Genomic DNA, 26123 nt, shown 5'->3' with positions numbered 1-26123 from the left:
TACCATTTAAGGAGGCACAACCACAGACCAGCCAGTCTGTGAGGACTTCTCGAACACAGGCTTGAGAACTCAGGGGCTGTCAGCACTGGAAGAGTCCGCAAGGCTCTAGGAAGGTTCCTGGAGGGTCTTGTGTTCGAGGAGATGATGAAGGCGAAGAGAAGCGAAGGAGGAGGGAGAGATGGGGGGCAGGATGACGAGGAGGGAAAAATCACAGCAAAGGAGGAAGGGAAAACAACAAAGACTGAAGACAATGAAGAAGAGGGCCACGAAGACGGGACGTGGCAAAGAGAGCAGTGATCATGGAGACGATGGCCATGAAGACAAAGACAGTGATGAAGAAGATGGCAAGACGAAAAAAACTGCAGACCTAACTTAAGTCTCAGAAACAAATTCTAGAGGGCTGATGTTAGAGTCCTCAGTTTCTATATGAAAAAGCTGAGGGTCCACAAAATTAGGTAGTTACATAAACAACACCCCTAGTAAGTACGCGGGGCTAGAATTTGAGTCCGCACCTGTTCTACTCCCAAAAGTGGGATCTGAACCAGTACATTCCCATGTAGATTCCCATCTATTAGAAATAACTTAGTTAGAAGTTCCTGAGAATTTTTAATTGTCTACGAAGCTCCATTACAGAGGTGGTGACTGGGCTTCAAATCCCCCAATCATTGACAGACAGGACTCAGATTTTATCTTAAAGAGGAAAAATCACACAATAACAATAACATATCTAGTGTCTTGACTTGTAAAAATATTTTACAAATACGGGAGCACTGTTTTCTTAGGACGAGTGGAATTATTGTGAAGGAAGCAGCATATATCCACCCCTCCGGTACTTATTTTTCCAGTGTAATTTAATTGGGGACTAAACACCTCCCGTTTACATCCAAAGGATTTTCCTTCCTTGACTTGGGTTGAAACGCCAGGCGGGCATGGCTGACTTCAGCACATGTCCTGTATTCTCCTGGGAGGCAGGAGCTGTGAGAAGATGCTAGGGCCCACAGGTATACCCACCTGGGATTAAGGAGTATCACAAGCTAATTTATCTGGGTTTCTTCATAGGTGACTGTAGAACTTCCTAGACAAGCTGACGTGCAGGCTGAGAAAGGAGAAGTAGGCTTGCAGTCTTGATCTTTCGATACACAGAAACAAAACCGTATTTGGCCGTATTTTACCCAGTCTCTCCCATCCTCTTGCTATCAGAGCTCCGCAAAAGGTGGCTTTTCAATACAGACGTGCTTTTCAAGGTAAAGAGGTCTGTCTTTCTGGAGCACAACCAGCCTGCACTTTTGCATCTTTTGCTAACGGGACGTGTGGCCAACAGTGCGTCATTACAGTGCAATGAAGAAAATCACTGCAAGGTGATTATGAGTTTTCTCAAGGGGCCTTAAAGAAACAGAGGAAAAGCAAACAAAAATACAGGAGGTTGAACGAGCTCGTTTACCCATATAAGACAAAGTAAAAACAGCTCTACTCACATCAGCACTTAGAATAAGATCCCGGTAAAGATGACAAAAGAGATTTAAATGCCACAGGAAGTTTTAAGCTGATTCAGACAGTCTGTGTATAACCAGAAATCAAACGATGGACTTCAGGTAGGAGAAACTGAGAGCCTTCGTGGCAAGCAGCTCATCAGCTGAGGAAAGGTTCCATTATTTATACATGGCCGTAACAATATAAAAGTACGGTCTCATCAAAGGGAAGAAATTTCATTTCTGCAAACTAAAATTTAAGCGTAACGTCCCTAGCAATATCTTACAGCTAAAGAAAAAGATTTATTTTTACTAATGCAAAACAGGTGTTTTAAAAAAATAAACGCAGAAATCCAGATTTTAGAAGCGTACCTTGAGATATGCTCTTCTTAGAGTAAAATGCTTTTGTTTAGATTCCGTGTGCTTGCTGTAACTCGGTCCAGCTGTACTATCATAAATCCCCCCGTAATGTACTTAACTTCCCTCTCAAAGCACCCTGTTCCCCTCCGCCAGTACCCTTTTATTTAATTATCTAAATATTTGAGCTGAAAGCATTTTTACAAGAATTCATGCATGCAAAACAATTGGGGGTCCTTACACTCTGCACACTGTGTTAGGAGGATTCTGGATAATATGTGTCCTAAGTCACCCAATTTTGACAGTTTATTGAGACCAAAAGAATATTTGAGAGAGCGTCTATTTCTAAAATATAAAATAGAAGAACAAGAAACAGGTATCATCATCAAGTCGTAACTGAAAACAAAAATAAGTATCTGATACTAGCATTTTTTATTAATGACCACAGGGATAGCTTTTGTCAAGTAAGCACTGTTTCCTTCCGATGTTCAAAGCTAACATTTTTATCTCGTAAGTATATGAGTGAAAACATAAATAACGGCTGAAAATGCAAATGCTCAAAACTGCGGAGTTAAAATAGATAAAATGACATAATTCCACAATATTCCTGAGTTTTAAACTCTACATAGGAGCATAAGATAGCTTGTCTTCCTATCTTTGCTTTGTACGAAGAATTCCGTTAGTGAAATTTGCTTATTACACTATCAGAGGTACTAAAAAGAGCAAAATTAAACATAAAATGTCCACACTGTAAAAAAAAAAAAAAGATAAATCAGATTTATATACGACATCTGCAACAAATTTGAGGGACTGGCTAGGCCTTCAAGGTTCCATGCTATAATTTAAAAACCACACACGCGCGCGTGCACACATATACAGACAGAGTTAAAGATTCAAATTACTATTAAAAATGCAACTTTTGAAAAAATTAAAAACACTTCTGAAGGTGGTACTAACTTTGATGTGGCCATGTTACCAGAATGTTTTGGTACTTGAGGGCAAAATAATAACTTGTTAGTAGCGTGTAATTAGAAGAACATCTAAGTGTGCAAAAAAAAAATTATTTTTAAATACAGAACGACAGAGTAACAATATTAACATTTTAATTTAAGCATAGGGCAGGACACGCAGATTCTCCGGGCATCACATTCACACACGTACATAAAATTTTTATTTACTGGAATTCGCTAGCTCAATATTCTTTTCTTAGTTTTTGACCTATGTGAATCGAACGAGTAGAATGCATTTACTGCATTTAACGTTTTGTAAGTGATCTTAAAACTTCCTATAGGGAGAGAAAATTTAAACTGACTTCATCGTATTTTCACTTAAAAACTTTAAGACTTTATATCAGAATATATGTCGCCTGTTCTTCTTTGCCAGCGCTACGTAAATATTTGAGAAAACCGAGGTACGAATAATAAATAGTGAGAGATGCTTATTACAGCCGAGCTGTCGCCAACCCCATCAGAATGTCTCAATGCCCTAATCTGACTTAATTGGGAGCACGGGGAAAGTGGATACAGGAAAAATACTCTTCAAAAAATTATCTATTCAAAACATTAAATTTTTTAAAAAACATACCTCTATAGTAGAGAAGTTGGTTTAATGAAGAAAGCAAATAGCTTAAATTTACACATTGCTCCATGATGTGAGTTAAAACTAACTCTCTTAAAAAGAGCCAAAGCTAATTCAAAAGTTTTACCACAGTCTTGGTCAAATTAAGCTATTTTCTTTCAAGATTGTATTTCAAAGATTTAAATATGAAGCCTGGACTTTTGGTCCTTTGCACCAAATCTAGGATTCTATTATTTAAGGAAACATGAATTATAGTTATTAACAACTTATTTTTCTCTAAAGTTAACAGATCAGAGACCAAATCAGTATGATTTAGCATATTTCAATAACGCTCACACTGATTAATACTTAAATATTTCCTTGTAATTTTTAACACTAATAAAACATTACACAGAACTATATATATATAAAACACCAAATTACTAAAGGCACATGACCACGTTCTCCCCATCACATGCCCCCACCCGGCTGACACCCCCCGCCTCCTCCCCGAACACCCTCCTATCAATGAGCTTAACAAAAATTATTTTCATGAAAATAATAAGAAAAACAGAATAGTGACCACTTTCGCCGTTAGAGTTCAACCAGATAGCTTAAAAACTGTATATATGAGAAAGTAAGAATCCCATTATTAAAATTTCAACACATCTACATAAAGTCTGAAAGCTGTGAAGAAAAGTTCGTTTTCAGTTGTGAATTAGGGGAGGCAATGGGAGGTTTCTTAAAGCTGAATTTATTTTTAAAGTGTGCATTCTACATCTTTAAAACCGAGAAGAGGATTATAGAAATCAGAAACTTTTAAAAGTGTGTTTGAATGCAGTAATTCAAGAGTTTATACCGAACCTTTTATTCAATGGTTTGACTAAAGGAATTTAAATTAGTGAGACCCGAATGACTTCAGTTTAAATGGATATTGATGGAGAAGTAAACATTTGGGTACATTTTAAAATAAAGATGAAATGGTAAAGTGCCTTCAAGCTAAACATATTTAAAATAATAAATAGCAGGTAATGAAAGACGGATCCTTATAAGGAATGGGGGAAAAAAATCCCAGCAATGAATCAACACAAGGACCCTTATTAATCGCGGTGTTTTGTTGGAAGCATTTTTCTAATTGACACTGAATTAGCATTTACTATCCCAGAGAGAGTTCTCTGTAGCAAACACTTTAATGGGGGTTGTCTGATGGCTTTGGTGCGTATTAGAGGTGTAACAAAACAGATTTAGCGAGCGCGGTTAGCCGCGGCGGTGCAAAAGCAGCACCACTGAAGGGCCCACAGAACAGGCTCTCCGTGACGCTCTTGCCCCTGACTAATATATTAGGTCCTCTAAAACAATACATTAATTATGCATTCACCGTGAGTTCAGACACTGTGCTTAATATGATTAGTGCTGCTGTCTACCCTAGTTAAGTAGTGACATGTATTTTAAAGACTGAAAGCGAACTGGATGCCTTCTACTACCCAGAACATTAGCTGTGAAGTCTTCTCAGGGAACACAGAATAAAGATGAAAACACACAGGCCTCAACCACTCTTCCTTGTAGGAGTCCTGGTTCAGTTCTTTAAACCCACGGGCATCTCCCTTTGTAACCCGTTCTCAAATTTACTTGCCTCTCAAAAGAGCTGCATTTCATCCTCTGGCTCTGAATACTGTGTATGTTTTACATTTTGCAATGTGGTTTTCGGGATTCAAGTAAAAATTTATTTTTCAATAGCCCCAGTGCTTCCCTCTCAGTGGCAGGAGAGCCCCTTGATACGGCACAAGGCTTATTCAGCCAAGGGCAAATGTCACACTGCAAACGTTACAAATGGCACCTCAACTTCCTTTCTGGAAGGTTGCAGGACAACGTAACATTTTTATTAGTAAGATGACAATGGTGGGCAAGAAGGCCATGCTGTCCCTTCCTATCAGCTGCAGGAGTGGAGCCTTCGAATTTTCAGTGCCTCCATGAAATGTTCCAACTGGAGGTGACAGGGTAAAAACATTCCTGTAGTTATTTTACCAACGTGCGTTCATCGGTGACAACCTGTGTAAACACATTTAAAGACGAAGTTCACATTTCGGGGGTGGGGGGAAAAACCCCAAGCGGCATCTCATAAATCAATTTGTCACCTGCTCTTACTGGCCATTCTCTATCTCAAACCGAAGTGAAAACAGATAACGCAAGAGGAAAAAGAAGGAAATTTAAATAATTTTACACAAAAGGGAACGTTTCTAAAATTGCAGGGTATTTGTTTCAGGCTTATCTTATAAAATGATGGTGACTCGCCACGCATGGAACATACGATACCCAACGCTCGCCACGGATTCGCGCAGCATGAAAACACCTCACCCCCACAATCGCTCCTTGGGGTGGGAACGAAGACTTCACATTTCCACAGGTCGAGAAACCGAAGCGCAGGGGGGACGCTGAGGAAGCTGAGGAGGGCTCTCTGCACTGGACCACCGAGGGCAAGAACGTGACGGGTCATTTTTTCCCTCTTTATGTAATTCCCACAAGTAATCACCTAACAACCGGGTGTTATGAAATGAATACACCATCTTAATTACCAGGAGGCCCATTAACAAATTACACGTGCACACGAACTGTGAGAACAAATCCACACCAACAAAAAACAGCAGGACCAGCAGAGGCACACCCGAACTCGAATATTCTGAGCAGAATATGGGAAAAAACTTTGAATTGTCCTGTGCCAATTTTACTCTAACCTCTTAATTCCGTGTTAATGGGAATCACGGAAAGTCCAGAATGGAGCTTCTTGTGCACTATTCTTGGGACAGGGCTCTACTTCACGGAGACTCTCCCCCACTTCTCTATCCTGGGAGAAATGGCAACGAAGGGTAACGAACTCTAAATACGAATTTCTCTACAGCGGTGGTTCACAATTCACAAAGTCGAGACGAAGCGGTTCCTGTCACCGGCAGAAGAGAGCCGCGTGCGTCTAACAGAGCGGTCATCTTGCACTATTTGCTGCCAACAGCGAACCTATTTATAGCCGGACTGAGCAGGAAGCAAGAGGCAGGTACCTGATTTATTCTTCAGAGACCCACTGTCACACCACGGGAGTGAGAAATGTGAAACTAACCACCATGCAATCAACTGTAACTGTTGTAAACATTTTATCTGCTTTTAAGTCACAAAAGGCAAGCTTAGTTTCACAGCTGGGTGCTACTAATATGGAGCACTGAGGAAAGGGGAAAGTACTTGATACTGAACGCAAACATGTCTCTGTCTGAGCATCATATGGTTTGACTTAAAGCGGCCTGATTAAAGATACTTAAACTACTCTTGAACATAAATTGCGCGCACCTGTTGTTCTCCTAGTGGCAGCCTTTCCACGCCCCTGTGAGCCTGAGAACGCTTCTCCGTGGACGGAGCGCCCTGGCTCGCGGCGGCCTCACATGGGAGGGGACGGGATTTATTAATCAATTTCACAGTTTCTTTGGGAAACATTATTTACATTAAAATGTAATACCAAATAGACCACAGAAATAACATTGACGTTCCCTATTTAATGCCTTCCATTATAAACTGCCTTCCTAATTTTATGATTTGTGTAATTTTTTTTTCTTTTTCATCAGACAAATTAGTTTCATGTGTTTCCACCGTGCTCCAGGCTACTTTATCCACAACTGGAGGGAAATCTGGAATTCTTAAAGAAAGTTTTAATTTTCACAGCTCACGCATCAACAATATGGCCTACGTGAGTCCACTCTAGTCGTATAACCTCAAGGAAATTATTGAGTTAATGCTGCTGAGAAGAGATTTATGATCTGGAGACCCAGATTCATTACAGCAGACTGTGAATCTACAGCCTACAGAGAAATTCTGGGAGTCACTTCCCCAGATCAGAAGTCTACTGCGTGAGCGGGCAGAACCAGTAGGTTTAGTGATAGAAGAATGGATTCTGAGTTTGAGCTTTGGTACAAGACAAGGCATTTGAACTCTGAGCCTCGGTTCCCTACTGCGCTCACTTGGTGACCCCACGTACCTCAAAGACCTGCCACATGAAATAGCTCTGTAAACTGTAAAGTGCTCTAGAAATGTAAGGCATTATGGTACTAGTCTCATTCCTCGGCTTCTCTCCACAACCTCTAAGGGGTCCTTTAGTTCTAGTTCTGAATGGGTGTGGCTTCAGCTCTCAAGCCCTTTTTCTTTCTTTTTTCCAAGATTTTATTTATTTGGCGGGGGGGCGGTGAGTGAGAGCGAGCGAGCATGAGCCCAAGGGGAGAGGCAGACTCCCCGCTGAGCAGGGTGCCCAATGCGGGATTCGATCCCAGGACCCTGGGATCATGACCTGAGCTGAAGGCAGACGCTTCACCGACTGAGCCACCCAGGGGCCCCTCTCAAACCCTTTCTCAACCAGGTTAATTCCATGTAGAGGCAACTCCCCCAGAGGCAAGCACTGGAAACATCGCCTTGGTTTCTCTGGGTATAGGCAGAATTTAACTGGTTTCTGACAGATGCATAATAATGAGACATATTTCGGTTACATGGTTTACTGAAGCAATGGTACTTTGGCCAGTGGATCAGTCCAGTACCAATGTCCAGTACCTTGGCTTTTGGGATGACTAAGGAACAGTGTGGTGTGTCTTGCGGTCACGAGCAGGCCAAGTCTCCAAGATCGGAGCGCCATTTGCTACCTGGCAGGACCTCTTTCAGTTGGTCAAGGGCATTTTTCTTCCCCAATCTCAACACAGTCCCTGCCATCCACCAAGACTTCAGTCAGCCCTGCACCTCGAAAAATCTCGGGCTACTGCGAGGAGCTAGAACAGAGAGAGGCACGACAAGCCTGAAAGCATCAAGCAGGAAACATGAGAGGAACAGATGAGATCCAAAAATCTGCTGATGGCAAAAGGAAGGTAAGAATCAGGATAGACGCACTGTGAGTGAAGGCTTGGTCAAACGGGGGTAGACATCAGGGGGCTACGTCAGAGTCAGGCCACAAAGAGCTCAAGAGTCAGATAAAACTGGAATGACTTCTAGCTCTGCCATTTGGCCAAATGACCTCAGGCAGAGCACTTAACATCTCTGGGCATCCACCTTCCCTGCTGACAGGTAGTGAACACAACGTCTATGGAGATAAAATCAGATGCTGTATGTAAAGTGCCCTGTGACCTAACATGGTGCTCTCCATTATCGTCATCATATGATTACGGTTATTTGCAAAGTAGCCGAGCCAGAGGCAAGAGGAGGCAGCGAGTCACCCAAGGCACAAACCTGGAGGGCTTACCTGCTGCAAGCAGAGCCAAAAGGGAAGTTCAAAGCATAGCTCACTTGACCAGGAACCAGAAGATATAAGAGACTGGCGGGAGAGGGAACACCTGGCCACCATGCAGACACAGAGCTGCGGGGACTCCTTGCCTAAGGCATAGAGCGCTAATGCTGTTCCCACAGAGGCAGGAACCGACCCAATGGAACCCATCTAGTAACAGATGAGATAGAAGGTGCGGGCAGTTGTCGGGCACACGCCTGACAGAAGGGAATCATGTGTGGACTGGAAAAGGGAGCAGCCCTCTATTTACAACTCTGATAATGGTGAGATTTCTACACAGGTGACATCAGGTTTCACAGAGTTCAGGGATGTCCACAAAGACACAAACGAGTCTCCACTTACAAGGGACAGACCGCTGACCATCCCACTCCATCGTTCATCAAATTGGACAAGTGTCAATAAAAACGTTTACAGAGGGAAAAATCACCCAAAAAGGAGGATAGCAACAGGTTGGGTTTATTCTCCATGGATACGGCTGCGGTCATCTGACCAGCAACTAAAAAGAGTTCCTGGTCCCACCACTACCATTCCAGAGCTTCAAGTAAGAATAAGAATTTCTAAGAAATGATCATTAGCCAAGTCTGCCTCACTTGTAATACAACCCAATTTTAATATTTTTGAAATTTCTAGGTAGCAAAAGTTAGGGAATTAATTAATGGAATAAGCGAGAACTAGAAATTTAAATAGAAAGTTTGACATTTCTAAAAAAAATGTTTTTTCCCAATTTCATGAAAAAGCACTGCTAATCCCTATTCACAGAAGTACAGGAGAAATACTTTCTCTCGCCAGTCTCATTTATAATTGTATCACATTTTTCTTGATTTTCACTCCTTGAAAAAAAGAATTCTTTTTAAAAAAGATTTATTTATTTATTTGACAGAGAGACAGCCAGCGAGAGAGGGAACACAAGCAGGAGGAGTGGGAGAGGAAGAAGCAGGCTCCTAGCAGAGGAGCCGGATGCGGGGCTCCATCCCAGAACGCTGGGATCATGCCCTGAGCCGAAGGCAGATGCTTAAGGACTGCGCCACCAGGCGCCCCCTTGAAAAAAAATTTTTTAACCAAAGAAAGTATGATAAACTACAGAAAGTAGGCTACTGTGGATTCGGGAAGACCACAGATGGCAAGGTTGTATTTTGGTTTCACTGGGTGACGGTGACTTCCCTTGACTGGGTGACAGTGACTGCCAGAGCACGCAGAGGGCAGAGGCGTTGCAACCTGACGTGTTCTCGAAGACGAGGACACTGATCACAGAATGTAGGCGCCACCCAGGCCAGCAAGTGCATCAGCACAGTAATAAAGTCAGAGCTCAAAGTCAAAGAACTTTCTCAGAAGGAAGGCCCCCTTTTCCCCCTCAAATTCATTTCCTCTGCCTTACTATCACCATCATTTCTGAGTTCCCGTTGCCTGTACTTACTGGGTCTGTGGTGATCATACACTGACTGGTCAACATGCCTCCAGGCTTTTCCTGTGTCAATGGCTCTTTACGACCTCCTGAATTAAATCTCACCTCCTACTAGGCCATCTTGACAGTCTACAACATGGCTCCAGTCTTATGGCCAATTACTTCCTTTCTGCAACCTGATATTCCAGGTCCTTCCATACCATACACATGCATGTTTGCATATGTGCTTTCTAGAGCCCTGTTTGGGCCCAGGTTATTTCTTCTGACTGAAACTGTCCAATCGTCTTCAAAATCAATGCACCATCTCCTCTGGAATCCAGACCTAACTCTTTCCACCATCCAAGCCAGAGAGAATCCTTCTTCTATGATATCCTATATCGCTTCGTTTCCCTTATTTACTTTCTATGCTCAACTACAGTTACCTGTGTATACAGCCCCCATCCCACTAGGTTGTAAGAGTAGAAATAATGTCCTATTTACCTGTCTCCAATGACAGCACATGATACAGGCAGTTACTATTACTACTGTCTCCATTTTACAGATGAAGAAACCAAAAACAGAAAGGTTAACTAATTTGCCCCATGTCACACACCTCGGCTCACACCTGTGTTCTTAGCCATTATGCTACACAGCTTCTCTATCAGGATGCTGCCACTGTTGGAACTCATGATTATTTTCACTTTCATGTTGATTATTGGGCTGCTTAAAGTGGAAGTGGCTAAGCTGGGGCCACTATGGCAATGGGGCAGGGTATTAAGATATGAATCCCTAACCATTAACCCTGCTTCTGGCTTAAGTTTCGTAATTTACTGTTTTTCCCTCGTCGTGGTTCTTAGAAAGTACCTGAGAATAAATGCGTAATTTTTTAAATGGACGTTTACTTCCTATTCATAACAGAATTCAGATCGTAAAGCACAAAATCTAAGGTGAGATGAAGTGCAGCTGGGTGAGGCAGGCACAATATGCAGAGAGAGCTGGAAGACGCGAACGAGTCATTTTACAACTATCCTTACGGAATTAAAATCGGCACTAGAAATATTAAAGAACAAAACCCCGCAAGAAGGAAATTAGTCGTAGGCAGAGGGAGTGTGACAACATGTGCAGATTCCAGAAAGACAGACAGACGAACCTGTCAAGAAAGGAAATTAACGGTACGGAAGACAGCGGAAAAGGAAACACAACCAATGCCTGGACGGGAAGACGGAATGTTACAGAGCTCTCGATTCTCCGCATCCTAACTTCTGTTACTGTGTTCGGTCTAGTTCTAATGCTGGAGACACCCAGCCTGGACAAGCCTGCGGACTCGATTCCAGAGGCCGTGGTTTTCACTCATCATTTCCCTGTGAAGTGTCTCACACTCACCACCTCCGTGGCACCTTCTTTATTTTCTTTCTGACAGTCACGCACCTGCCTGTATCGTGAGCAGCAGGTGGGACACGGCCCGCAGTAGTCAAGAAATGAATTTACAAAAGCAGGGCTTCAGGGAAGCCGCCTGGCTGGAGCCCTCGGGAGCTCATTCGCAGGTGCCAACAAGAGTGGCAGGAAGAGGACTCCAAAGCCCACGACGAGCGAGGCCACAGAGCAGCCTCTGTAGACAGCCCGAGTGTACCTGGTGAGTCACCTCATACACACAGAACCAGGCGGTGAAGAACATGCCAGAGGCCAACAGCACCACGGTCAGTGGGGGAAGACAGCCGGGTTCACTGGGCTGGTGTATCTGCCCGTGAACTTGAGCTCCATTTGGCGGAGGACAGGGTCGTCTACCACTCCACCATGGGGATAACACGCTGGCCACTTCACCATCCTCCACTTCTCCATGCAACCTGGCTTCCCGGGGTTACCGTCCTGCACCACTCCTTAAAGGACCATTCACTTTGACCCCACGTGAATGACATCTTCTGGAATACTGCCCCACTGTGGGCCCGTGGCCTCCACATCCACTGGACCATTCCAAAACAGCTCTCCTAAGGATCGCCCATGATCTCCTCGTCACCGTCCCCAAGAGACTTTCTTAGTCTCCAGCCCACTAACCTCCGGATACCGTTCCAGACCTCTGGCCACTCCCCGCTTCTTACTTACGCCCTTCTGCTTCTGCGGTGGCCTGGTTTTCTTCCTGGCTTTCTTCTTAGCGTCCTCTGCAAGGTCATCCTCTTCCATGTGCCATTACGTACTATGGCTCCTCAGGGCTGCTACTGGGCCAATTAACCTCATTCGTGTCCTCAGCTACGACGACCACTTCTATGCACACGACTCAAACTTCTACCTGCGACACATTTTTCTGTTCTGACTTCCAGACCCCATATAGCCATCTGTCTACTTGACATTTCCTCTCGGCTACACTGAGGCACCGCAAATTCAACATTTCCAAACTGAACTCACGGTCCTTCCAGCAAACCTAGGTCCTCTTTGAGCAGTGAATGGTGGTATCACCATCCACTCCATCTTACAAGCCACACCCTAGGAGTCATCCTTGACAACTTTTCTCCCTTTTTTTCTCCACCACTAATCAGTCTGTAAGTACTGTTCATTTTATCTCTTAAATCTCTCTCAAAATCACCCCCCCCTCGGGCACCAGCCTGGTACAAGCCATCACCAGCTCTTGCCTAGAGTATGGCAAAGCCTCCTGGCTGTTGTCCGTGTCCATTCTGGCTCAAATAACAAATTGAATCAGGTTATCTCTCTCCGCTAATGCATGACAATGGCTTCCAAATGCAATAAAAAAAAAAAACACAAAAAAACAAAAAACTTAACATAGCCCATAAGACCATACACTACACGGACTGTCCTCTCATGCTGCCTCGTTTCCCTCCACGTCCCCGTCCCTGTTTCTGTGCATTCACAGTGCTCTCAATATTCTAAACCACGCTCCCTTCTGCCATGGGGCCTGTGCACGTCATTCACTCTGCCTAGAACCTTCTTCCTATTTGCCTGGTAAACTCATCTGTAGGATCTCAGCCCCAATATCATTTCCGTCACTTTTACCAACTCAAATAGTACCAGCAGTATCTCTCATTTGCAGCACTCACTAAAGCATCTTCTAATTTTCCAACGAAACTTGCGATTATTTAATTTTTGTCTGCCTCCTTACTCCCCACGAGGCGTCAGGTCCACTGAGAGGAAGGATCGTGTCTGTTTCTCGCTTACCGCTGTGAACGCCGTTGCCTAGTGACCGGTGTATATAATAGGCGCTCAGCTGAAGACAAACTAGTAGAACATGAGTTGAATACGTGAGCCAACTGCCTCACGAAAGCGAACATTACAGACTTCTACAGAATACAGGAAGTGGGACCGGGAGATAAAACACTTCAGAGCAGATAAACAGTCTCTACCATCAAGGTAGGTGGGAGAAACGTATGCACTGTGGCAAACCACAGGAGTGGAGAGGAGGATTGGAGCATCAAGTCCTGGAGCTTCAAGAAATATGCCCCTGCGAGGTCAAGGCTGAATAAATGGGGGGAATAAACAGGGGGACTGACAAGACGTCCCAATAGAAAAAGTGGGAAGCAGCAGAATGTACGTTTGGAAAAAAAAAAAAAATCCTACTAGCAACAAACAGAAAGTAAATTCTGGAAAGCATTTGCTTTTTCACTCTCAATACCATAAAAGAAGAACGAAAGGAATATACGAAGACATACTTGTATGGGAGGAGAAAAAAGCTGCCTGGGCGCGGGCAGATGTAAAAAGAAAATGGACGAAAAATTAAACTATTCTAAATTAACTAAAAATGTAAGAGCTGACTAAGAAAACTTTGGAATGAACATTCAAAAAAAAATGGTACAAGCTCTAAATTTTAGCAATTGCATTTTACTAAAATATATAGTGTGAGCAAACAGGACAAGATCACGTATTTGACTCCTGTATGTGCTTTTCTCTCTTACATTTTAATGTTTCTGAAACAAATTCATCTTCAGACTGATTTTTGTTTTTAAAGATTTTATTTATTTATTTGACAGAGAGAGAGAGACAGCCGGCGAGAGAGGGAACACAGCAGGGGGAGTGGGAGAGGAAGAAGCAGGCTCCCAGCGGAGGAGCCTGACGTGGGGCTCGATCCCAGAATGCTGGGATCACGCCCTGAGCCGAAGGCAGACACTTAACGACTGCGCCACCCAGGCGCCCCTCATCTGCAGACTGATTATGATCTAATGCTGTCCAGTGTTCTATTAGGACCCTCCTGTCCTCGAGTGTTAGCAAATCTTAGAATCTAAGGAAACTGAGACTAAAATCTAAGAAACGCTCTTGAATAAGAACACTAGTGCAAAGATGTCTACTTTTCTCTAATAAATTTAGTGATACAATGTAGTTCTAATTAAAATCCCAATTTTCGTGTTTAAGGACTTCAAAACAGTGATTCATCTGAAACAACAAACCGATGAGAAGCACCACAAAAGTCTTGAAAAAGAAACGCACTGCGGGAAACCCCCGCTCTCTCGGATATTCAGGTGTAGAGTAGAGATACACTACTTAACAGGGTGTGGTTCTGGAAACAGACATCAACCCAGAGTGTACGGGAACGTAGGTCTCACAACAGTGGCATTTCGAAATAATCCTAGGATAAGAAGCTGACAATTTAAAACCAAAGCAAGTTAAGTCGCCAACCCACAACCTATTTTTGAAAAGAATCCACATGTTAAGATCTAAGGTCTTTCCAATTATTCTTCTCAAGGAAGAAGCTTTTATAAAATGACAGATTTGAATATTTAAAAACGTAAGGCTTGTACACAGAGGCTTGAACAACACAGGGGGGAGGGGTGCTGACCCCCAGCACAGCCAGAAATCCACCTTCAACTTGACTCCCCAGGAGCTTAACTACTGACAGCCTACTGTTGACCAGAAGCCTTCTCCATGACAACACCGATGAACACCCATTCTGTACGTGGTATGTAATTATAAACTGTATTCTTACAACAAAGGAAGCTAGAGGAAAGAGCATGTAACCAAGAAAGTCAGGAGGCAGGGAAAATACATTTCCAGTATCATACTGTATTCACAGAAAGAAACCCACGTGTAAGCGGACCCGTGTTGTTCAAGGGTCAACTGTGTTCCGAAACAACATAAACATAATTTAAGTGCAATGTCAAGAACAGGCTTGGAAAAATATTTGCAGCAAATGGTTAAGTACACAAAAAGCTCTTAGGTGTCCTTGAAAAAGAAAGTATCTTCACACTAAAGCGGACAAAAGACAATCATGGCAATTAAATAAGAAAATCCATATGACTAATAAATGCTTATAATTCATGCACTATGAACATAAGGCTGTTTTCTTCTTCTCAAGACTTAAAAAAACAAAACAGTTGCTAATGGGAAGAAACAGAACAGGTGTTCACATGGGCCTGGAGGGTTTCAGCAGAGGAGGGATGTGATGCCACTTATGTTTTAGAACATCGCCCTGAACGCTGTGCTGGGAACCGCCTGGAGAAGGCTAGGGTAGGAGGAGCCACACCAGTTACGTGGTTATTACAATAACCCAGGCAAGGGGGGCTCCTGGGTGGCTCAGTCAACTAAGCGTCTGCTTCAGCTCGGGTCATGATCTCAGGGTCCTGGGATCGAGCCCTGCTTTCGGCTCCCCGATCAGCGGGGAATCTGCCTCTCCCTCTGTGCCTCTCCTTCCCCCTGCTTGTGCTTTCTCTCTCTCTCTCCCAAATAAATAAAATCTTAAAAAAAACCAAAACCCAGGCAACAGTCCTAGTCCTGGTAATGTGAAGATTGTGAGAGTTGGCCGCACAGTCCAGACATCCTCTAGCCACTTCCCACAACCCCACAGCTAACTCTGTGTGTGTGTGTGTGTGTGTGTGTGTGTGTGTGTGTATCCTGGAGGACTGATATGGGGTTTGAGAGAACACTGGGGATCACGAGAGACTCCAAAGTGTCTGACCTGAGCAACCGTCACATAGGATTGGTTAACAGCAGCTGAGACGAGCAGTCAGAGCAGGCTCGACGTAAAAGATCGGGAGTTTGGGTTCAGAAGTTACATTTCAGTTATCTTGCAGAAATCCAAGGGGAGCTGTTGGGTAGGTGGGAGGATATATGGAGAGTCTGGGTTTCTCTATCTCCCACCTGAGTTCTCTGTCTGGTAATGATGTTTCTGACAAGGAAATATATCACTGGCATGTGTTTTCACTATTTGTTGTAATAACAGAGAACACATAACTCATAACGGTATCTCCAAATCACTTTGGAAGACCAGTTAATGAAGAATAATTATTAAAAACCTTCAAATGACAAGGGAGATGAAATTAATACACAATTTCATTTAGTATTGTTTGACACAACCTATTTTGCTGTCGTAGATAACTTTTACGCTGTCATTCACTTTAGCTGGATTTTATCTGCTTGCTTTGCATTACCCAATTTTAATTTCACTTGTTTTATTACGATCTCAATGCTAATCCTTTCAAAAATGACAGATAAATTTCCCAGAAAATTTGTACAAATGATGGGATTATCTTCCTCTTTACCTAGTAAAATGTAATTTCATTTTTAAATAATAGCTTCCATGAAGTTAGAATAACAAAGGAATCATGTTTATTTAGGCTCCTTTAACCCGGGAACACAGGTTCTCATTTCTGACTCATTTTCTCATTCATTTATTCAACAACCATTCACCGAGTGCCAGAGAGTTAGGTAAATAAAATACGTCCTTTTAGCCAAAGAGGGGCTCAGAGGTCAGTGGACCCTTCAGATCTGTAAAAAGGCAAGGTGCTATTTAATAAAGGTTGCAACGGAGAAACAGACGAGGAGCTCTGAGATCAGAGTAGAACGTGTCAAAATCCAGAAAAGGTTAAGCCCGGTGTAACACACAAGGTTATGGAAAACAAGTGCTACACAAATATTGGTTTAAGTGACCTCGGTGCAGAAGGTTAACTATAACTCACGTGGGAATGTTTTGCGCTCTACCACTTTCTGATCTAATAACCAAACTTAACAGTGTCCATCTTAGGTGTTTTCTACCCAACAGCTAACAATTACACGTGCCTGTAGCTCTTCCAGCAAATGACTGAACTCCACAGTATTCCTCAGACACCTAAGAGTGGCTGTCCGTCAGGCCGAGTGAACGAGGAGGCCCTTACACCGAGGCGGTTCTAACACCTTAGCAGCTAGGACAGAAGCAAACCAAAGCCTGAGCCTATAATGCCTCAAGGTTATGAAGGTAACACCCGAGGACAACCAATCACAAAGAGCCAACTTTCCCAAATAGGGCAACCGCTAAAGCTACAGCCAATGGAATAATTTCCCAAATAACTTCCCTGCTCTGCTTCCTCGCCTCTTCCCCGGCTCCTGGCTCCTGTCCGTAGGATGGTCCTCATCACTTCCAGTTCGGTGCTGCCCGATTCAAATCTACTGTTGCTCAAAGACACTCTTCGAGATTTTACGATGCCTCAGTTTATCTTTTCACACCTCGTTTACACAGCAACAGAGTGGCGATGTCACCTGCTGGCAGCCTGAGGTACTTTGTAAAACATCAATGGCATATCCAGGAGTACGGCTTTGATCAACGGATTATTAAAAATGAATGCTGAATTCGTTACTCTTACGCTACCCCATGCCGACATTTAGAAAGCAAACTAAGAGTTCTACGGTCAATTACGATTTTAGATTTCAACTTGACGGAAATGATAAAAGTAAGGGTGAAAAGCAGCATGACAATGAAAATAAGGGTCACATGTTTAAATTGATTGGATTTTCTCTTCTTGCAAAAAAAGAGCAGTGAAGTTAATTGGCTGTCTGATGCAAGCTGATTTTCTGTTGTTGTTGTTGAAGTTCACGTGAATTTTTTAACACGATGCGTGGAAAATAATAAAAATACTTAGGGTATCGCACTTAATGTATGTGTAGGCATTTGCAGTGAAAGAAACGGGCTAATGAGGGGGCAGGATGATTAAGAAACGTAGACGACTATTCCAATACTTAAGCCGAGAAACGTGCGGATATGGAAAGGCACGAAATGTAAATGAACTTTAGGATCTGGTCTCTTAATTTGACAGCTGTTTGACAACTGCGGCGTGGAAAGCTGACCTCGGACAACTGCAAATAAATGAGAGACGATTAAGCCAAAGAATTTCACATGGAATGATACAATATACATTGTAGTAACTCCTCACAGGGGAATAGATAAATGCGGGCTGGGATTTTTATTGTCTTTGAAGGTACTGATACTCAGTGGACTTAAATTTCACAAAGAGCTGTGTGTTACTCTATTACGATTAATGGCACTTTCTGAAACATAAGGCGCCATCGGTGGAGAAATAATTGTAAACACATTTGAAATTTCCAGGTGTTTCTTGAAGCAATTTCTACTTGACCTTCCTCGCCTTTACCTTTTGGGTGCTAAAGCTCTAGCACCCCCCCCTTTTTTAATTTAAAAATAATGAGCTCCCTCATGGTCCAGCTCGAGGAGCCACACATGGCCAAGAGAGCCAGCAGCTTAACCCACAAAGTACAATTCAGCATCCACGGCTTGATTCTAAGGAAGTTACTGGTATCTGTGCCTCACTTTTCTCGGTGTGGTGAAAATCAGGAGAGAAAACCACATTTCACTAGATAATCATTGAGAATTCTATTTTCAGAAGGAAGATCTTTCTTCTTTTTAAGAAAATTCTGGTAAACGATGACATATAAATTATATATCCTATTTCAAAGGCTAGAACTGGTGTGGGAGGGAGCTGGGGGGGGGGGAGTCCTCCAGGCAAATCCAACCCACTGACAGGTTTTGTTTGGCACGCACAGGGTTTTCAAACAACTGAGCCGACAACAATAAATTGAGCCAATATTTAACACTTAAAACTCAAGAAATTTCACATGAAAACCCAAGTGTCCAGCCTGTATTCAAGGAGCAGAGGTTCCAGCAACACGGGGCCTGCATTTCTCTAGGCCAATCCCTTGCTCAGATCACTCTCCAATTCATCAAGACCACCACATAGCCCTAAAACAGCAAGTAAAACAGGTGAGGAAGAGCCCTGAGAGTATGTATCCCTGAAAATGGAAAAAGTCACTGCGGGTGACTAAGATGAGATCCTCGTGACCAGGGAATAGCTTTAAACAAAACAACTCATTTCTAAGGCTTGCCTATAATCACTTTCCAGCAAGACTGCTTCCTACAAAGGCAATTACAGTCCTAGAAACTCAGTACCCTGAGGGGGGTTGGGGGGGAGAAGCAGGGCTAGATCTGTCCCCAGGGAATTCCCTCCCCACCCCGGGAAGCCACTGAGGGGAAGAAAAAAGTGAGCAACGAGGGCCAAGCACAGGTCTCCAGCTTGGACTTCCAACCGGCATCAATCCAGCCGACTCTGCCTCAAGGGAGAGGTTAGGCGACCCCTCTGTGCGCACCACTTACCACAGCTGTAATTGGACATATATCTGTGTGATTTTTTGACTGATGGCTATTTCTCCCACCAAACAACGGGCAACAGTCGGGACTTATGTATTCGTTCATTCATACGCTGAGCTCCTATTGTGCATCAGACAATTTTCTAGGTACTGGGGGATGAACAATGGATCAAACCAGGTCTCCGCTCTCGCGGTGCTGACATTCTAGGAAACAGACAACCAGAAAGAATATGCCAGAGGAGAGCGATGGGAGGGCAGAGAGTTCCCCTGTGTCCTCACCTCCAAGGAGGCGCTACCTGGGCAGAGGGGGGAATAAGCAGGCAAAGGGCACAGGGACCGCCAAGACTGTGCGGCGGAGAGTTCTGGACGGGCTGGGGGCTGGCAAGAAAGCAGGCACCGCTGGTGTGGGGAGAGCAGGGTGCCAGAGGTAGAAAAGCGGAGGCCGAGGCCAGAGCGCCTGAAGTAAGGACGCAGGTTTTACTCTAGGCTGATCCAGTCGCACTCCTGTGTCACAGCCTTCATTCCATCTGTCCAGTACCTTTATTTTCCCATCACAGAAAGCGCCACAAATTTTAACACTGCTGCAGCTCCGTGGGTCCCATCCTCTCGACTGTCCTCAAGTCTGCACTGCTCCCCCATGCCCCCCACTCGTTCCCTCTCCTCTGTCTGCCAACCAGCAGCTTCATGGGGCCAGCCCTCCGCACGCTTGTTGTCTCTATCCCCTCGTCAAAATCTCCTGGGAGACACCGAGGGCTCAATCCATCTCCCCCTGGATACACCTGGAGAGAGCACAGCAAACCCGGAACCCACCCCCCAAATCCAAGCTGAATTATTATTTCCTTGCCAAGACTCACTCCTTCTTCGGGATTCCCTGCTTCCTGGGATGGCACGCCACCCATGTCCGAAATCACCTCCACCTGTCTCTTCCTCACTAGGACAGACATCCGATTAACGATGGGGCCCTTTCAACTCTGTGTCTGTCCTGATGATGCCGCTCTGGCCCTCGGGATCTTACCTACTGCGTTATCTGAATTGGTCTGTCCTCCAGCTTTGGTTCATGGAATGGCCAAACCAACTTTTAGAGAAAGCAAAATCTCCCCACCTCCCTTCCTCATTCAATAAATATTAATAAATAATCATAGTAATTAACATTAAGTGCATGCTTAGTAAGTACCAGCCCTTCTCTAAGAACTAAATGTATCATTTCGTTTACCAAAGTCACAGGGCTAATAAGGGGCAGATACAGATCCTGCCCCGAGGCTGTTCTCGACCACCGGTCCTTACTGGCCTCCGGGCAGCTCCCCTGCGCCAGGACCTGATTTGTGGATAAACAAACAGGGCCCCTGCACTTGCTGAGCTTACAATCGATCACCTGAATGTCCACTTAAAATCGTGCAAAGCACTTTACAAAGGAAAGCTGCACGGTGTGGTGTATGAGGAACAGGTGACAGGTCGGGGGGTCAGGAAGTCTGTGAGGACCCTGATACGGCTGCACTGTCTGCTTTTACTTTCCACCTAGTCCTGTCCCTGCCTGATACTTTCTTGTTATTTATTTATTTGTATATTTATTGTGCCACTCTTGCTCTTCTATGTAAAACACCACGAGAGGAGCGACCTATATGCGTGCCCAGCACAGTGCCTGGCACAAACCAGGTGCTCAAGAAACACTTGTTGACTGGGTGACATTTTAGCAGAGATCCAGGCGGACCACCCTGTGATCTAAGGTGTGGGCAGGGGAAGGAGGAGAGTCTGGGGAAGAAACTGGCCACACAGAGTCTGCAGGTCAAAGTTAGGACAGTCTTCTCTATCCTTAGAGTGACAGAAAGCCAATAGTTAGTTGTGTTGTGGCCTTATTAACACCTACAATGGCTGCCCAATACCTACAGGGTAAGTCTGGGCGCTTAGCAAGGCACGCAAGGCCCTTTATGACCTGGCCCGCTAACTACTTCAGCCAAATCTCTCATAGGATCCCTGGCACCGTGGGCCTCATGTTTCTGCTACACTGTATTGTGTGCGGGCGCCCAGATGGTCTCCTATTCATAAAATTTCACGTCCCCTGTATCTTTACTCAGGATGTTCTCTCTGCCTGGCCAAGTTCTCTCTACCTGCTAAACACCCACCTAACCTTGCTTCTGGGACTCCGGTCCCTTCTCTGTGAAGCCTTCCTGACCTCCATAGGTAGAAATGACCGCTCCCTATGCCTTCTTTTGTACACCGAGGGCTGCCCGTTTCTGCCGCAGTAGCAACATACTTAATGGTTTACTGTACTTACCTAGACGTCTGTCTTCCTCTGCTAGCTGACAGCTGCTTCGGGCAGGGACAGATCTTGCTAAAGTCATCAATAAATGCGTGAGGATCCTTTCTGTAAAGAACTTTCAGGAAAAGGCCACCATATGGCATTAGCACTTTCTGCTACTTTAATGACGTTTTGCTTTCTGGTCCCAGGCGAATTGAAATTTCTAACAGGCAGGGAAACGTCAAGGGGATTTCAACAGCTTTCCCTGCCTCAATAATTTTAACCTGAACTACGCAGAATAAACAAAATTCTATGCGAGGGAGAACTCGTTCAGTCACATGTTCCTGTCTTTCCAAGGCATTAAGGCCAAGTCCTCAAGCCTGAATATTCATCAAGTACTTATGAAAAGGGTCATTTTTTTTTTTTTTAGCAGAAGCTCACTTTACTTACACCTGAGACAGTTGGGATGGCTGAATATATCTACCTGTTGAAAGACATCAACCGCTGCCCTTCTTGTGAGAAAGCACGTCCGACTTTGAATCAGGGGACTGCCGAATTGTGCAAGGTTAACCGCACGCTTATTTAAATAAGCCCTTCTGCTGTTCACTCGGTCCTTCACTCAAGAGTAAGTGAAAACTGTGGAGGGAATCCAGGCTCGGGACAGTCTGTCCTTTACTAAATACCCCGATCTTCAAATCCCTGAGTATTTTTTACAAGAACTAAGAATCTGGCCTTAAGATATTTTTACAGTTAACCAATCGTGTTAAATCAGGAGAGGACGGCAGTAACTTCAGGGGACGGATCTTTACGCATGGGGCCTCGGCGAGCTGCCTGTGGCAATGACACGCAGCACTGGGAGTCCTTCTCACTCAGTTCACCTCACGACAGCAGCGTGAGCAACAGCACATCCTAGACCATCGACCAGACTTGGCGCCCAAAGCCATACCAGAGTAACGTTACGCAGATACATTACTCGATTTTTATCTCAGTGTTAGTTTTCTTTCTTATAAGCTAACAAGTAAGTATCTTCCAGTTCAAAAGGAACCTCAGTTGGGGGCACCTGGGTGGCACAGCGGTTAGGCGTCTGCCTTCGGCTCAGGGCGTGATCCCGGCGTTCTGGGATCGAGCCCTACATCAGGCTCTTCCGCTATGAGCCTGCTTCTTCCTCTCCCACTCCCCCTGCTTGTGTTCCCTCTCTCGCTGGCTGTCTCTATCTCTGTTGAATAAATAAATAAATAAATCTTTAAAAAAAAAAAAAAAGGAACCTCAGTTGGACTAAAAGCTAAATTGCACACTCTCAGTATTTTAAGGTTGCACTGTGTATTTTAAGGCATAAGGACACTCTAGATTACAAGTATACATAAATCTTACTAACTACCAAGTTTTCTCTTTTGTTTCATCCTATCTCTACATTCCATCATTCAAATCCTTTAGAATTTCTTTGTTCCCTCTGTGATCACTGTTTCCGGGAGAAATCTGGCATAGGATCTGAAGGAAATGCCAGAGTGAAATTTTCCTGAAGATTAATCACACAGGTAAGTAATTTCCCCTTCTTGCTAAACAATATTTCCTACAACTCCTTAGAAAATCAATAAGACAGAACTGGGTGGTCATGAAAATGTGAATTTTTAGGATTTACGTAATCATTTACACACAACTTTTAAAGGTCTAATCGCTCACCTGAAGCAGTTTGGGGCTGGAAACAGCAATACAAAGAGTTCTCCAAAGCTGGTCTGGGTTAAAGAGCATGGGTAGAACAATCTGTCCCAATGTCCATCCCAGACGCCCCGATTCCTAGCCCTGCTCCTTTCAAGTGTCTGGGAGCTCAGCAGGGAATTCAGGATCATCAAATGACTCTAATTTTACAGTACAAATATCAAGGCATCGAAATTTTTTATGTATTAAACCTTAAAAGCAGTTTGTCACGAAGGCAAAGGGAGTGCGTATGAGATAAAGCAAGGGAGAAGTCTCCTGGGAACAGACAAGTCTCCCAGGGACCGGCCACACAGTCAGCTTCGAATCCTTGTCATCAGCCCTCAGTCAGCTGGAGTCCCCCTAACCTAGAGAACAGGGAGGGGGAAGGGGGAGTCTGCAGTTTGCAGCAGAAAACAAAGAGGCTACTGGGATTCAGATGAACAGACTATTGGGAAAAGTAAAACATAACTGAAGACAGGAAAGAAAAGAAAGGGAAGGGAAGGGGGGGAGGAAAGGAAAAGAAAAGGGAAGAGAAGAAAGGAAAGGAAAAGGAAAGGAAAGGAAAGGAAAGGAAAGAAAAAAGAAAAAAGAGAGAAATCACTTGGGAAGAAACTCAGCTTGATTTTGCGTTGGAATAACATGGAGACATCCAGGAAGGGGCAGTCTCCGAGTCCCCCAAACCAGGTTTAATCACGACACACTACCCAAGACACAAGCCAAGAATCCTAACTCCAAAAATCCAAATTGGTATTCTTTCCATTATGTCTCGGTTACACATCTGCTGTTTGATTCACGAACGATTTTTTTACCGGCACTTCTTAGATTTACCAGAACCGACTACACCATTCCACAGCTCCTATGAAATGGTGGGGAACCAGTAATGTCTNCTGAACCAAAGAAACCAGGCATTCAAATGTGAAGAATTCCAATGAAGGTAAATCCACACTTGAAAGAAGTGTGTACGTAGATTCCGTGTGCGCACACATATTATAGTTTGCAAGTAGAGCCCAAGTCTCTCAGTACACTGAGGAAAATTAACACACCTTCCCTTCCCAGTCTCTGTCTTGAGACCCTAACTGGAGACAGCTGATGGAGAATCAGATTCCGAAAGCGTGGAGGATACGGGCTAAACACCGACCACACTTTCATATTAATATCAATGAAAACAGCTAGCGTTAATTGAGCGCCTAGCTTTCCAAAGGCAAAGTGCTTTAAATCCTCCACTCTCACAGAGACGGCTCTATGACCACCTTTAGCACGTGGTGGCAACGATGTCGGCAGTTAGCCCGGTAGAAGGAAGACTCGTATTAATGCGAGCAACCCCATTCTGAAGTGGGGACTGCACCAGGACATTTCAATTGGGAGGAAAATGCAGCGGACCTAGAGTCCATGATCTGTAGGTTTTGTTCCCAATTTGACCATGTTCAGACGCGTGATCCATGGCATCCCTAAGTTTCATTTTACTCCTCTACCACGCTGGAATAATGCCACCTCACGGAGATGTCGTAAGAGGCAAAATGAATAAAATGAATTAAATAATGGCCAGTTAAGGTGGCGTGTAAATGACAAAACTATCACAGATACAAGTTCACATTATCGTCATCTCTGCATTTGCGGCAAAACGTCACCTAGAGTTATTTTCGTTATGAATACCAATGCCAGACTCACTCTCCTTCGATGGATCATTCCGGAGATGGGGAACCAAATGCAATTTAGGAACTATTTGGGGTTATATAAATTCAGGAAAAGAGAGTCTGCATTTAAAATGCGTTTTCTTTTGGACATCGTTCAGTAATGCTCATCATTTGCCTTATATAAAAAACATACTTGGCTGGCGACTCTTTCCCACATGTTAGTCAAAGGCTCTAGGCAGATCTGACATGGCGCAGTAGCTAATGTGAGTCATCTGAAGAAGCCACAAGTTGTGGACTTCAGAGGCCACGGAATGAATGCGAGTTGCCCGCCGGTTAGAACATCAAAGTCAAACAAGTCACAACATCCAGAAAAGTATATTCCTCATGTTGATTTCTTTTACACATAGGATGTTCCATGAATCACATCACTGGTGTTTGCTCACATCGGTCTTATTCTCCTAGAAGATGCCACCAAGTTTAATAACCACTTTCGTTCAACAGGAAGGTGAAAGTCAATTCCTGTTGCTCAAGGCAGCCGGCGTCGTCAAAACAAAAGAGACATCACAGAAAGGGAGAACGGAGAAAGGTGCATTAGATATTAATCTTGTATTCACTGGGAAAACAGAAAAATCTTTATCTGCTTCTCCTTTCAGAGTTTAAAAGGCTGTGAATTTTCTGTGGCCCTACCCACCCTGTAATTCAGAGCTTTTTATCCAAAGCTCTTCCTTTTTACCTTATTTCAGCCATGAAAAGTCTCTCAAGCACTGTCAGTATCAAACAAAAAAGCACGTCTCTTCTTGACCTTGCTTCATTCACACCTCTTGATCTCTTTCATTTCCTTTCAGAAAAACTCTTCAACATTCCCAGAGACACTAGATCCTAGAGATAACATACCCTTATCAGCTTTACTTTCTAATTATAACCTACCTGGCAGATCTGAAAGTCTACTTATGTTTTGTGCCCTTCTTGTAATTTTCTCCAAAATAAAGTCCCTGAGAACATCAGTGGTTCTTAGAGCTAAATCTAGGTTATGAATTCATTCACCGTTTATTTGATCTTTCAAAAAAAGCCATTTTTGGGAAGGAGGGGGAGGGGAAATCCTACAAACCTAGACTTAAGCAGATGAGCTAATGCACAATGCTTCGAACAT

General features: G+C 43.9%; 1 protein-coding gene across 2 annotated transcripts in view; it reads right to left on the bottom strand.

Moving 5' to 3' along the window:
• The window catches only part of LOC103660515 (protoheme IX farnesyltransferase, mitochondrial), a 126125-nt gene that overhangs the window by 61265 nt on the left and 38737 nt on the right, over nt 1-26123 (bottom strand). The window lies entirely within an intron of this gene.

Source organism: Ursus maritimus, unplaced genomic scaffold (assembly GCF_017311325.1).
Source record: "Ursus maritimus isolate PB19 unplaced genomic scaffold, ASM1731132v1 scaffold_14, whole genome shotgun sequence".
Classification (NCBI taxonomy): domain Eukaryota; kingdom Metazoa; phylum Chordata; class Mammalia; order Carnivora; family Ursidae; genus Ursus; species Ursus maritimus.
The sequence above is the reverse complement of the archived record's forward strand: the minus strand, read 5'-3'. Positions and strand labels throughout refer to the sequence as shown.